General features: G+C 44.8%; 1 protein-coding gene across 3 annotated transcripts in view; it reads left to right on the top strand.

Annotated features, from left to right (window-relative positions):
- Positions 1-14,287, top strand: part of grid2 (glutamate receptor, ionotropic, delta 2) — a 494,495-nt gene that overhangs the window by 388,879 nt on the left and 91,329 nt on the right. The gene's annotated exons all lie outside the window — the stretch shown is intronic.

Genomic DNA, 14,287 nt, shown 5'->3' with positions numbered 1-14,287 from the left:
GCTGTAGGCGTATTGACTTTTACAACATACTTTATTTGCACGGCCATCACAAAGGGAAAATATAGAGGGATAATGGGAGGGGAGGGCATGGAAGAAAATGTGTGATTGCCAAAGCAATCTAATGTAAAAAAAAAAAAAAGAAAGTTGAATTTTGAATTTGATAGCTGTCCTCTGGGTGCCATAAGTGTAAATTGACCTTTCGTGTATGAGCGCAATAGTCAAATGAGAACAAAAGGGAGGAGAGATTTTGTTCCAGATGGATTGAGTGGAGGATAATAACCTCATCCTGGTTATCTACACAAAGATTTTCCAGAATCCAGCAGACTAACGCTCAGGTGTGTCGATCAGACAGTCGACACCGAGGGAAAAGATTTAAATTGCATCAGTGCAGAAATAGAGCCATGACGTGGAGAGGAAAGGGCAACAGGAATGGAGGGGAAAAAATCTGATCAGGTTGCATACATGTATCCGTGTGTTATGACTGTTTTCCAACTGGTCTGTGTGTTTACTTGAGTTTCCATAGATCTGTTGTGTATGAAAGAGAGACACCAAATATCAGTATTCAGTCTCGTGTTTGCATCTGTGCACATGTATGTCTGGCTGGTAGCATGATAAATAAGTCACTGCTATCTCCCAACGAGCACAGTTTGCTCTTGCTATAAAGCTCTGAGTCTGGCAATAGTTAATTTTTTAAGCCACATTAATTATGCAAATTTGAGGAGTACAGATTTTTTTTTTTTCTTTTTTATGCTGCCTTTCAGGCCCTGAATAAGCAACTGATGAGCATTCCACCGTTTGGTAAATAATCCTCCATCTTGTGCTGCAGCTAATGGTGGTAATGATGATGATGATGATACATGCTAATTGCTGTTTGATATTCGCAATCGTTTCTCTTTTTAGCTGTAATTAACATTTTAGTCATGGCATCATTAGGGAGAAAAAAAGGAGAGGGAGAGAGAAAGGATCTAATTCTTCAGGAGCGTGTTTGTCCTTTGTGTGCATATACGTTGGTGTGTGTCAGTAATAAACTGGTCCCAAAGTGTGTGTGTGTGTGTGTGTGTGTGTGTGTGTGTGTGTGTGTGTGTGTGGCATCAGGTGCATGTTCCTCATGTGAGAAGAGCTGCGCTTTAGCCACAGGTAATTCGTTTTTCTGATTTGGCTGGCCAGAAATATCCTTCACAAAATTAACTGAGCATGAACAGACTACTGCCACAAGGCTAAGTCGGCTGACCTTCCCCGGCTTTAAAGTCACCCGGTATGTGCTTTACTTCCATCCCAGCGACCATTTTGTAAAGCAGAGATGTCAACCTTCAGACACACGATAAGTTCAGGTCTTGCATCAGGGCCCCGTGCCTTTATACATGACGGACGCAGCCACTTGTCATTATAAACCAAGCACACCGCTTCTTCACCTCACCCCAGCAACACAAAGGGCAGTCTGGTGAGACATCTCATTCATGCTGTATTGTCAGACAAGCTTATCTCGATGACTGACTGCCAACCCTCCTCACGCAGAAGTGTGTGGATTATCCAGGTCCACCAAGGAGCTCACACACATCACGTAACCGAGGCTCGATGCTGAACCTTGGAAATGAGAGGCGCGACAACCAGCAAGCTGTAGCTGATATGCTGGACAGGGCCCAAGAGGTTGCAAGACCTCTTGTAGAATGTACCCGCAACCCAGCCGGGTCCTGAAGGCCTGAGCTGGAATTGGCCAGTGTAATAACATCCCCTGCTCATTGAAAAGGTCTCAGGTTTTTTTTGTTGAGCTTACCCCCACTGAGCCATCCTAGGTATCAAATAAATTGTCCTGCTACCCAAAGGCCTTTGTTACACATAAATTGCAAAGCGCAAACTTTGCACAAAATAAGAAAAACCTGCCTCGTCCACTGCTGAGCAAGCATTTGACCACCTTTAGGATGAAAGCATTAGTCTCCAAGGTCACCCCCAAGGGTTCCCAGCGATGAGCCGCATGCAGTCAGAGAGTGTGAATATCACTCACAGGTAAAGTGAGGCAGTGGCTAAAGACAAAGCAAGGCCACCTCTAGAGGTAGCATTTTCATGTGTATGTGTTGGCATAAGCCTGAAACAGATGGCTGGTGCTGGCCTCCAGAACTACACTCAAATCCCCATCCCTGGACTTTGAGATGGTGTCTCGGTGCATCTTTCATACAGAGACCAACAAGGGAACACCGCCCTGTCATTTTACCTTCAAAAATTACAAAGCAGAAATAGCAGCCAAATGCACCCTGATAGAGGAAAATGACTTATATTTGTCAATTCAGTCCCGGCATAATGGACAGAATTGAACTAAATGAACACTGAAAGGGGATTTCCTGCTCCAAGCCAGGCCCATAGGCTGAGCTGCAGGGAAAGAAAGTCCTGATCAACAGGGCAGAGAGGAGGTGAGCATCGCTCCAGAATATCTCATTGTGTGCCAGAGAGTGTAGCTGTCAGAATGTAGATATCCCTGACGGTTGTTGTGTGGTTGTATCATCTGATGTTTGTTACACTCCAGTAAAGGGCAGTGTTTTTTTTATAAACGTAGTGTTTGTTTTTTCCTAATGAAAAATTGTACCCACTGCACCCTCGGCTGTGTGCCTGGATGCGTCAGTGAACAAACATTTACTTCCACAAAGTGTTTGTGAGTGGTTTTTGAGACTTGGAGTGTGGCATTGAAAAGACCAACACTTGAACTGAGCCTCTTCAACACTTGGCTGGAATGCACAAACTGAGTTCCAAGCCCACGCGTCGCCAAGAGCGAAGGGGAGGTACTGGAGGTGTCCGTCAGTTCTGTCAGTTGGTGGGCTTGGCTTAAATGACAAGTGATATTTGAAGGTGGATGGCCTTGACACATATGTCATGACTGCCAGCATCTTCGGGCTACCTTAATGGAGTAAATGCTTCTTTGAATACTCAGGGGGGCTAATCCCATAGTGAGATGAAAGGGAACACACACACACACACACAGACACACACAAGTACACATACACTGAATATTCATACAGCAGTCTTCTTGCAGCAGCACCTGTATGATGTCCCAGACCTTTGTGCTTCACCCTGAAATATTCCCTGTGGGGAAAATTGATTCAGATGCAAACACACACATTCCCACAGCAGGTGGGAGTGAGAGATGAGTGATGGGAGAGAATACTCAAACATGACACTGAAACTTTGCTTTTGGCTGGAACACTTTCTGATTGTGAAAAGGAGAACGAGGGAGGTGCAGAGGGATTACACCGAAGTCTCTCCTCCCTTTTCTTTCTCCTTTCTCAACCTTTGACAATTTCTTTCTATCCACTTCCCTTTCTTATACTTCCATTTTCCTCCCTTTCATCTCTTGTTTTGTGTCCTTTTGTCCTTTTTCTTAACCATCCCTTTCTCCTTCCTCTCCCTTACTTTCTCTCTTAGTACACCCCACTTTCCTTTTCCTACCTCCACACTTCTTCCCGCTTGCTCATCAGGGCCAAAGTACCAGCCAGTTTACTGTCTGTTTACATCTCTGCGTGCAGGTGTGTGTGATTGATTGTGCTAATATCAGTATTACAGAGATATGTTTACATATTGATGCTATCAAAGTTATTAACAACTTTAGAAAGAAAATCCCTTTAGTAAACAAACTATCATTAGGTGAAAGAACGAGTACAGACAGCTTCAATGCAGTATATGGAAGTCCCCTCTTTGATAGGTAGATGTCGCTGAGGGATGCAAGTCACCTCTTGGCAATTTCTTTAAAAACGCTAAAAGAACACATCTGGGGTAACATTGTGGGCAAAGACCTTGAAAGAAGCTTTGCTATTCTATTTAGTTTTTTTTCAAAATAACTAGATAAGTGGTCCTCGCTTAGAGAGTGGAGAAATATAGTGCCCTGTTGGTAATATTGACATGAATGTGTGTGTGTGTGTGTGTGTGTATGTGGGTGGGTGTTGTGCCAGTGGAAGAAGGGTCACATAAAGGAAGCAAGAGAGGGAAAGGGAATAGTGGGAAAATGTCTGCACTCCTTGTACGCCATAAATTATGTGTAATTGGTCTCAAGGAGAGCGAGAGAGACAAACAGAGGCAGGAAGGGAGGTTAGGAAATAAAGAGACACAAAGGGAAGAACTTCACCTGACAGCGTTCGCTGGTAGGTTCTGTATTTTGTGAACTGCTACATCAAAGCCAGAGTGTAAATGTAGGATTTGTTTTTTATTATTCAACAGTAATACAATATCTCATCAAACAGAAGCACCTCCAAGAGCAAGTTTGACCGCAAAAGAAAAAATATCACTGAGTTGAACTAATAAAAATCTTGAGGATCTGTAGCAGTAATAAATAAAAAGTCAAAAGTCCCACATGCACACTTAGTAACCTAATATTGACAAAATGCTCTGATTATATACCTCCAATCTTTGACAAAGTGGCAGAAGAGGAGATTGAACATAAATTTATACAGCACTAACTTTACAATCAACCGTCAGGTAAAGGATGTGAAAGGTGGATATACAGCCCACTCGGTCAGAACGAGGTCACGCAGCACATCACCCGCTGTAAAAAAAAAAGTTGTCCGCACTTTGAGAGGCAATAAACCACACCGAGGGAGAGAAGTGTAGGGTCAAGTGGTCTATGGTGCGAAGTATGAATAAAGAAGCGGTGGAAAACCAAATGTAGCACTTACCTGTAACAGACGCTTTTCCTGCTGTGTAGACCCAACCAGGCAGCAACCACCAGGAGAAAAAGAAAGCAAGGAAGCCTACAAAACCAGAAAGTGCCACTTAAGGCGAGCTTCAAAAGTGATTTACAGCAATAATATATGTGTTCAGAGCCTGGGTCAGTAAGTGATTTTGGTTTCTGGGGCGTGAATATACATATAACTCACTTGCACAAACTGTCTAAAATACAGTATCAGGCTTAAACTTATGCATTAGTTGAAGGCATGGGCGCTTTGAGCCACCACACTTTGCTTCACAATGACTCTTCAGAAACCCATTGGTGATGTCGCTGAGACCACACCGCATGTTTTATGCAGTCTTTGATACAGACTGCAGAACTTTGACTCATGCATGAGGATGAGGTGGAAAATGGGACAGACCATCTAGTTGCACACATCTGTCCTGGCTGTTGTTCAGACCTTGATTGCGGTTTTTGGTTTTCTTTCGGAAGCAGACAGCGTCTCTCCGTTGACGCCGACACAAATTTGATGTGGGTAAATCCGCAGTAAACCCAGACAGTCAGAGAAGCGGGAATATGGGGAACATATTGTGCAGTTGATCACACGACAGTTTAAATAAGGGCTGGAGACAGGATGAGGTATGTAAGTAGTGTGTGCAGAGGGGAACGGTGAGTGGATGTGATTTAAAGAGGATGTGAAATGTTTCCTAAGGAGATTAATTTTCAGCTGCAGTTGGTTACACTTTGGCCCTGGCGGAGGTGAGAAGGTCATTCCAATATTTTTCAGAGCCAGGAGGGGAGGAGAGGAGAGTCGAGGCTGGGATGAGTGATTACCAGGTCACATTATTAGGAGAGCCAAGCACACAACATTATCAAAGTGCAGGGCATTGACTGGGCTGGTATGGAGAGCCTGGACGGACCGCGGCCTGGAGGGGATGGGAATGCGCACTCATTTGCAGCCTAGTACACCAGGTTTGTGGATTTGAAATGAGCCACCGCAGGGCTGTCAGCGGGGGGTGAGGGTGCAACGCAAGGAGCCCAGGAAGAAGGAAAACAAGACCCGCAGCAGTTGGAGGGAGTGCAGTGTGGAGAAAGTTGCAGCACCTCAGACGCAAGTTTCAACAAGCTTGAGCAGCAGTAAAAGCAGAATATGCTTGAAAGCAAAAAAGAAGCCTTCAGACGACAGACACATTCATACATGGCGCTGCATGAAAGTGTTTTCCATCACGGAGGACGATAATGCTGTTCAAATTAGAGTCCGTAAAGTGGATTAAACATAATTTTCTATGGATATTGGAGACAGAACAAAAAAACCAAAGGCAAATTAAAGTGACCATTTTGGTACTGCGTTTGAGTCGTCTGGAGGATTCCATTGAACGTCCAAAGCAAATGTAGTAATGATGCAATTAATTTCTGATCCATTTCATTAAAAGAAAACCTCAAAGTGCTGGGGAAAAAAAAAGAAAAAAACCTAATTCTGAGAAAGAAGAAAAAAAGACAGATAAAACACCAAGAAGTCAAGAAATAGTAAAAAAAAAAAAAAAAAAAAAGGCAGTTCAAAGATAATTTGGCATTGGGGCTGCACAGGGAGGTTTCTGGGGCCAGTTTGAAACGAGAAGCTCCCGATCTGAAGTGCCCTCAGGTGTTGCTTGGTTCTGCCACCGGGGAGCATCTGCAACAGATTACATTTGGACACTATCTGTGAAACTCCTTTCTTGGTGTTTCTAGAAATGTATTCATTTATTTTATTTTTGGTGCAAAGCCACAGTCTCCGAGCGAGGAGAAAGCTGAAGTGGTCGCAGTGATCAGACAGAATGTGAACTCGGCTGTAATTGAAATGTTCAAACGGCCGACAGAAGCCGGCATCCGAAGAAGGCGTCTCTGCCGATGTGCAACCTGTGTAGGAGTGAGGACGGTGCTGTTGTGCAAGTCGGAGGGCAAAATTAAACTGGGAGAGACAGAGTGTAAGAGCGGACGCGTTACCCTCTTTCTTCATCTCAATTCCTGTATTGATACCTCGCTGTCTCCCTTCATCCATCTCGCCGTCTCTTCACTTCCTCCGCCTTCCTGTTCCGACTCCCTAAGTTCTGCCAGCCGATGTCTTGAGCCAAAGCAGAGCAGTCAAAAGCAAAACTCTGGTGTCACGCTGAATATTTGTCTTTCAAAAAAATCCCTCTCGGAGCCGACTCTTTTTCTGTCTTTCTGGTGTTCTCCTCTAATTAATGTCCCAACCAGTGGGGGAGAGGGAAGACACCGCGGAGAAACAGACTGTGTTTTCACGGGTGTGTGTGTGTGTGTGTGTGTGTTATCTTAGCGTGCAGCCCCACAGTCAGCCTGAGTGCTGCCGTCTCTCAATTAGAGCAAACTTTGTGGGAAATGCACACACAGTCGCACGCGTACGCACACTGTGAATGAGCTGTTTTCACTGTATGAGAGAATCTCGCAGACAGACCGACACAAACACACAGGGAGGGCCATAGGCCATAATCAACACTTTCATTTCTCCATCTGCTGCGCCGAGTATCTCTCCCTCTCTCTTCCCCCTTTCTTTCATTTCCCTCTCACACACTCTGCGCCTCCCTTTTTGCCCCTCGCTGTGCGTCTATCCGTCTATATGGGCGAGCGAATATGTGTGTTTTTTCCTTTTCACAGCCTCGTTTGAGCGCCGTATAGAAAACCCCAGATTGTTTCTCTGTTGCCTTCCTCTCCCCTCCTCCTCTTGTGTCTCATCCCTCCTTCCCTCCATCTTTCCAGTTCTTCTCTACTTACCGCTGAGTTTTCTCGATGTGAGGTGCGTTCACATCCAGCACTCCCCGTTCTCTCTCTCTCTCTCTGGCGCTTCCCTCTACGCGCCTCTCCCTCCATCATTATCTCTGTTTCTGCTGTGCCGTGCTGCTGGGAATCCAACGTTATCATCATTTTCGTGCTCTCTTCTTCTCTTTTTCCCCCTCTCTTCGCCTCCGTGCGACTTCCTCTAATCCATTATCCCTCTCTAACGACTCTGTTCTGCCGGCTGTGAAGTGGACCCAACTTTAGGACGCGCGTCCCTCCTGACTGTGCCCCTCAATCTCTCCATCTAGCCTCCCTCCTTTCTTCTTCTCTCCCCCTCACGCAGCCTCACCGAGGGCTATAGAGAGATGTGCCACAGCGAAAAGAGACCGTCCCTCAGCAGCTCCATTAAACGCGCGTCTCTCTTCCGCTGTGTGCGCTCTTGTTTCTGTCACAGTTGCCTCCTTTCCTTTCCCCGCCTTTGCCACTTGCCCTCCCTCCGTCCACTACTTTGTTACCGCTCGCACGTAATGAGGTCCAGCTGTTTTCCAGTTCAGCCACATCCACATTCAGATTCAATCTGCTCTCATGCCATTCAGCCCTCCATGCAAACTGCAGCCACTGTAACCCCGTTGCTAAGTAAAACACACGCGGCATGTTCTGTAAGTACACACTGTAACATATAGTTTTACATGTATCAAGCAGTCTTACGGATTGAACAACCGAGCGGTGTGTTTGTAAAGCGGATACACTTGGCCACATCTCGACCAGCTGCAACATTAATGCTGCTGACATGAATATAAAATTATATAATATAATATGAGTAAAGACTTTCTGCTTAATGAGATCTTTTGACACCTACGCTAAGTGCTTTTTGCTGAAAAAAAAAAACCTCCTGCATTTCATTTAAAATGAACCAGAATGTTGTGCTTTATTTAATGCACTTGTATTTAATCTTGCCCTAACTGTTTCTTGAGGGGCAGCTGCCAAAAGCAGACAACAAAACAATGGCCTTTAAGTTAACTGGCAGAAACTGTTAGCAAACCTTGCTGTATTTACACATCCATCCTGCAGATACGGTACGCATTCATTTGGAATCATGTTTGTGTCCTCCTGGTTTAAAGTAGTGCTTCACTGCTGGAAGTATTTTTATTCAAGTTGGTGCGACATGGCAAGAGAAAACATGGGAAAAAGCCTGTGGTATTCTCAACAGCTCGAAAGGTAGAAAGCTTACAACAACCAGAATACACAGCGCCACACCAGACCTATAAACAATCCCGTTAACGGGTGACATGCAAGTTAGATGGTGCTTTGTTTTACCTCTGAGTTTTTTTTTTACCTGGTTGTTTTGGGGGTTTTTTCACCAGGAAACGGTATGGCAGCCAGCTTGTAAAACATCAGCACTGTCGAGTTTTTCCAGCCTCCGTTTTTTTCACAGTACAGGAATAATGTGGCGACCACTTCTGGCTCACAATCTTTCACTTTTGCAGCGAAACAGTCTGCTAATAGATGTTTCCCTAAACACTTTAGGTTGGAAATTGGCACCATAGTACCAAAACTTTATATTTTATGAGCACTGCCAAGTTTCGACAGTTTGACTCTTTTTCTGCATTTTGCATCATCTGGCAGGCAACACCGGCAAAAGAGTGGTGGAGCTCTGGGTGCAGGCAAAATGCAGAGAATTTTAACATCTTTCATTTGTATATACTACCAACACTGGGGTGATACAAAAGCTGGTTGAAAATAAGCAACGTTCCCATTTAAGTCGAATTTCCAGGCTCCTTTTAGCTCAGCTTAGGTCTTCACCACTTCCTGAGGGAAATGTTTGCTTTTCAGCTGCTAAACGCTCAGTATTTTTGCTCAAGCTAGACAAATAGACTAAATTTACCCGTCTGGCACTTAGTATTATGCAGTTAAGCATATGTAGGGTTTATTTCAAGCTATTCGCCGAAAACAGCTTCCTGCTGTGGCAGAAAATTATGCTATGATAGCTGTGAAAGGGAAGCAAAACAGCAATGTTGTGGGCCAAAGAATTTGTTACTGCTATAGAGCTGGAGGGAGCTGCGGAGTCGGCTGATCATTTGTCGCTATGAGCAACGCCTTTCAGGTATTTCACTGTTAATACAGGAATGCAGGTTACACCCCCTTGAGGAAAGGATCTGAATACTCCATCCACTTCTGCCCCCCAATAACCACAGTCCATAATTTGTCGGCAAAATGGTCAAAAATGGTCCTTTTGGGTGCTTTCAACACGTCTCTGCGCCTGCTAGTATATATAACAGCGAACATTACGGATTCAAAACGCATGACAAAGTGATATTCAACAGTCGCAGTCATTGCACAAAGACGCACATTCAGCAGTAAATGGAAATGCGCCTCCTGTCTGCGTTTTTCATTGTCGTCATGTGGGGCAAAAGATTTGGCCTTCAGCTTTAATTGCCCTGCCTCTCCCCCGCTGGTGGAGCCGGGAAGCTGCAGCCACCAGCTGAAATATGTGTTTCATATTTACCCAGCATGCATGCGTTATACATGTTGGGGTGTAATGTATGTGTTGACACTCACATGCTGTTAGCGCTCTCTCTCATACTTTCTCGCTCTATCTACATCGAATGTTTTAATCATGCTGGTTACGTTGCCCGGGCAAAACATCTCCTGCTGTTCCTCATTCAAGTAAATGTCACATTCATCCAGAGACCACAAACAGAGGCCCGGGCGCGTGGACCGAGGGATACGTTAGAAACATATATAACATACCGTTGCCTGCGTTTTACTGAGCAGATCGTAGCAATGCCACGACCAAAGATTTATACCTCCCATAAAATATAGATCTGTCAAAGCGGCCCAGAAAAACACTTGAAATTAGCTGTGCTCTTTCCACCGAGATTCTTTCACCAGGGAGTCGGCGAAAAGCTGCCGCAAGCAGGGGACAGTAAACGAGAAGGGGCGGCTTAATTACAGTACAAGCATATTTATTTTGGGCTCTCTGTTGTTAACGGCCTCGGATAAACAGACCGAGTGAATTACGTTTATTTCTCCGTGAATGTGCGATAAAGGTCAGGCTCTGAGGAGGATGCAGCTGGAATGAACACCAGATTGAATTGTCTCCTGATAGATGTTGCGCTCACGGTAACTTTTCCTAACAGTTTTAAGTTAATGTACATATTGTTTTGGGGGTATCTGTCAAGCGCAGACCTGAAAGAACGTAACAAAAACACTCGTAATGTAATAACAACTCAATTCAAGTCATTGGAGTTCTACCGACTCAGGATCGATAATACAAGGAGAAAGATACAACTAGTATTCGTCAGAAAGACAGTAAGACAAAGGATAGATTTACTGGTTCCTTTTGTTCAACCGCAAAAAGCCATGGCAACGAACGAGGCCCTGATTTCCCTCAATAACCCTCAGTGAATCCAGATAATTGCGAGATTTATGTGATCATTTATGTTAACAAGGCAATCCCCGGCTCTGCCAACCCCCAGCAAAACTCCCAAACAGCTCAGCCAGATGGAAGAAGAAAGCAAAAAAAAGGAGGAATAGTAGATAAGTCAGTCAAAAGAGATAAAACAGTGGGAGAGCGGAGTGCTGCACACCTTGTTAGACACCTTGTTAGTGCTCTGTCAGTCATTATAGCGACTGCTGAGGCAGGACTATAATAGTACGGAAGGCTGTAACGAAAGACGGCAAAGCTCAAGCTTTTCACAGTGGCCAAACTAACATGTTAGCCGGTGTTATGACTGTAAATAAATACACTGCAAGCTAGAGAGAGGACAGAGGAGGCGGTGAGGTGGTAATAGAGGGCAGGAAACAATGTTGTGGGCCGGAATGAAACCAGAACACATGAAAAAACATTCTGTTGAAGCTCATTATATCAGTGTTGTGGGGTTCAGAGGGGTCACTCTGACAGACGCAACATGTGATTCAAATGCAAATAAGGAATAACATCACTTGCCTCCCGCCTGACGAGCCTGAATGGGATCAGAGAGTTGCAGCTGGCTTGTGCGAAGGTAAGTCCGTGCCATGTGCAGAGACAGGAAGTTTCTGTTGTCAAATGTGTCTCCATCTTGAGTGAGATTAGGTTGGTATCTGTGAACCCAAATGCCAAAGTCGCCCATATTCCAGTCCAGATGGTGCAGGACAAGTCTGCTCCATGGAGGCCCCGTCATGAATTCGACTTATCTCTGAGTTGACGAGGCATAGACCCAGGTCCTCTGGGAGTGCCCTGTGTGTCTGGCACCAGGGCTTTAGCAGTGGATCCTTTGAGTCCTGCGGGTTGTGAGGTGTGCCCTCCATGGATCGGACTTGTTCTGGCACATCCCTTGTCTGATCGTATTGGGATTCAGGCAATTTGGATGCCAAATGTACACATAAAGGGCGTTCTCATGTCCCCCCAGCAGTTTTTTTAGTTGGCAGGGAGCAGCGACCCTTACAGCGTGTGCACTGCCATCGGCGAGGTGAGGTTTACTTGATCCACAGCAACTGTGTTACAGTAGGTGCTGCGTGTCAAAGTGACATCCAAAGCAATTCAGTCTGCCACCTGGCACAAAATCTCCTGGGAAAATGAAGGCTGACGAGCAGCACGTCAGTCTGGCAGGCTGGCACCATTTGTATCTGCTTTCATGCCTCCATTTTAGACTAAAAGAATAAACACAAATTGTTCTGTGTTGTTGTAATAGATACTCGGAAGGAAATGGAAACGATGTAGATGACTTTGCAACAGCGGAGCCAATTCAAAGTGCGCCTATACTACTTTATTGAGTTTTACAGTCTCATCTTCTGATCGGGCTGACACATCTGTATACAGCTGGCTTGAAATGATAGATCACTGTATATCACTCAGCCTCTGTGTGTGCGACAGGATGTTTTTCTTTCTGATTATAGGAGGGCTAAAATTAGAATATCCAATCATAACCTAATTCAGAGAAGAGTTTTATCATCAGCCAACTAATTTTGTTATGGTGTTGTTGAATAAAAAACTCTGCTCCACTCGCACTAGATCTGCTGCTAGACGACATGAAGTTTGTAATTACGATAATTAAAGCAAAGTCATTCTCATGGCTGTTTTGTTCTTTGCTCATATCACCGCAGCGACTAACTAAAGTGTGAGATAATAAACAGCTTTATTTGACTATTTTTCGCTGCAGGGCTGAAAGGAACAAATTAGATTTTGAGGGGAAAGTGATGGAATATAATGAACAGAATGTTTTCCCCGTTGAATGAAAGGTAAAAGTAAACTTAGTCTTACCCCGTGATTCCACCAGGTCCGCTGCTTTACAGCTTCGACCCGGTTTTGCTCTGCTGTCCGGCAACCCCCACCGGTTGCAATTTGAGTCCGCCACGGCGCAGTTCGGTCGACAGCTGGCGTCACAAGACCAAGGAGTTCCCACAATAATCACATAATCACTCCAACCGCAGTTATAGGTATATGTGTTATAAAAACAACAACACAAAGTGTTCCCGACCGAAAGGATTAGCAGAAGAGCTTGTGTTTGTCTCTTTTTTGAGATTTGTGTGCTGGTGTGAGTGTTTTATTTTGAAAAGTAACCAGATGTCATATTGTTGTTTTGGTGCGTGACTTCCTGTCTGCTCGGTGCTAAATTCAGCTGAATTGCTGCGTCGTGCTCCAGCATCCACCAGAAATAGAAGTCCTGCGTATTTGTGCCAGAGGGCTCCAGACTGTCGCAGCTGAGATGGAGCAGATACGCAGCGCACCAGACCTGGTGGAAGTTAACACACTATAGACTAAAGTGAAACCTATAAGCTCCGCTGGCGTGGCAGAGACGCAACGCAGCGAACACGTATCTGGTGGGATCTAGAGCCGTGGAACAGTGTTACTTGTGGTTGTGTGATTGGTTTTCTGTGGTGTGTGTGTGTGTGTGATGCTAATGCCACTTTCACACCAAATTAGCAGGTCTACACAGGTCTTTTAAATGCTGGTCAACCTGCTGAAAATCGCCTGTTGACCTGGTTCAAACTTCCCGCAGGCAGAGCAGCCCGCCTGTGGTTTCTATCTGAAGCATTACGTTATACGTCATTGACATTTCAGCAGACCGCCTCCAAAATGCATTCCTAATTTACGCGCCACCACCGGATGTTGATAACGAGGCATCACTTTACGCAGTTGAATTTAGTGCGTTCACCTGGGTTCTATGTTTAGAACAGAGCTGAGCCGAGCCAAGATGATAAAAACCTGTGTCTACTGCAGTCAGCTGACGCATGTACATATTCCCATTGCACACAGTCCTCCCCATTTTAGTGTGTTTAAGTGGGATTTGACCATTGGAAAGGGGTTACAATGGGCAGCACCATGCAAAAGCATGTTTGTGCGCTCACCAGCAATTAGTTGCATTTGTGTCAGGGGAAGCATCAGTTTCCACAGGTGAGAAAGGGTGGCTGAAGGCATTGCAAATTGCGTGTTATTGGTCCACAGTAAAATAACTGAATACACAACGCAAACTGAGATTAAAAATAGTGTTTTAGAAGCACAGGATTTACACAAAGAGGGAGAGCAACAGAGAGAGCACCTGTTCAAACTATTCTCTAAACTGAGGTCTTGCCCAGCTACGTTCTGTTTCACATTTACCTCTGTGTTCCCTGGAGATGAGGACCACTTCACAGCCTAATCAAATGAGGAAAAATGCAATTATGCACTCAAAAGAAACCTGGGTCACTTTTAGCCAAATTGCCAAGTTCCCATAATCAAAACCATTAAAGCTGTGCTCATAATTCATATCTGACAAAACTATTCAGCGTCATAACGGCAGTGAAACGGAAGCAAAGTCAGTGAGCGGAACGTAAAATTTAACCAATAAAAGATGTTTAGCTTACCATTTTTCAGGAGCTTGTATACCACAAGAGGATGAACTTTTA

This window comes from Sparus aurata, chromosome 5, assembly GCF_900880675.1.
Source record: "Sparus aurata chromosome 5, fSpaAur1.1, whole genome shotgun sequence".
NCBI classification, from domain to species: domain Eukaryota; kingdom Metazoa; phylum Chordata; class Actinopteri; order Spariformes; family Sparidae; genus Sparus; species Sparus aurata.
This window is presented reverse-complemented; position numbering and strand designations above follow the sequence as displayed.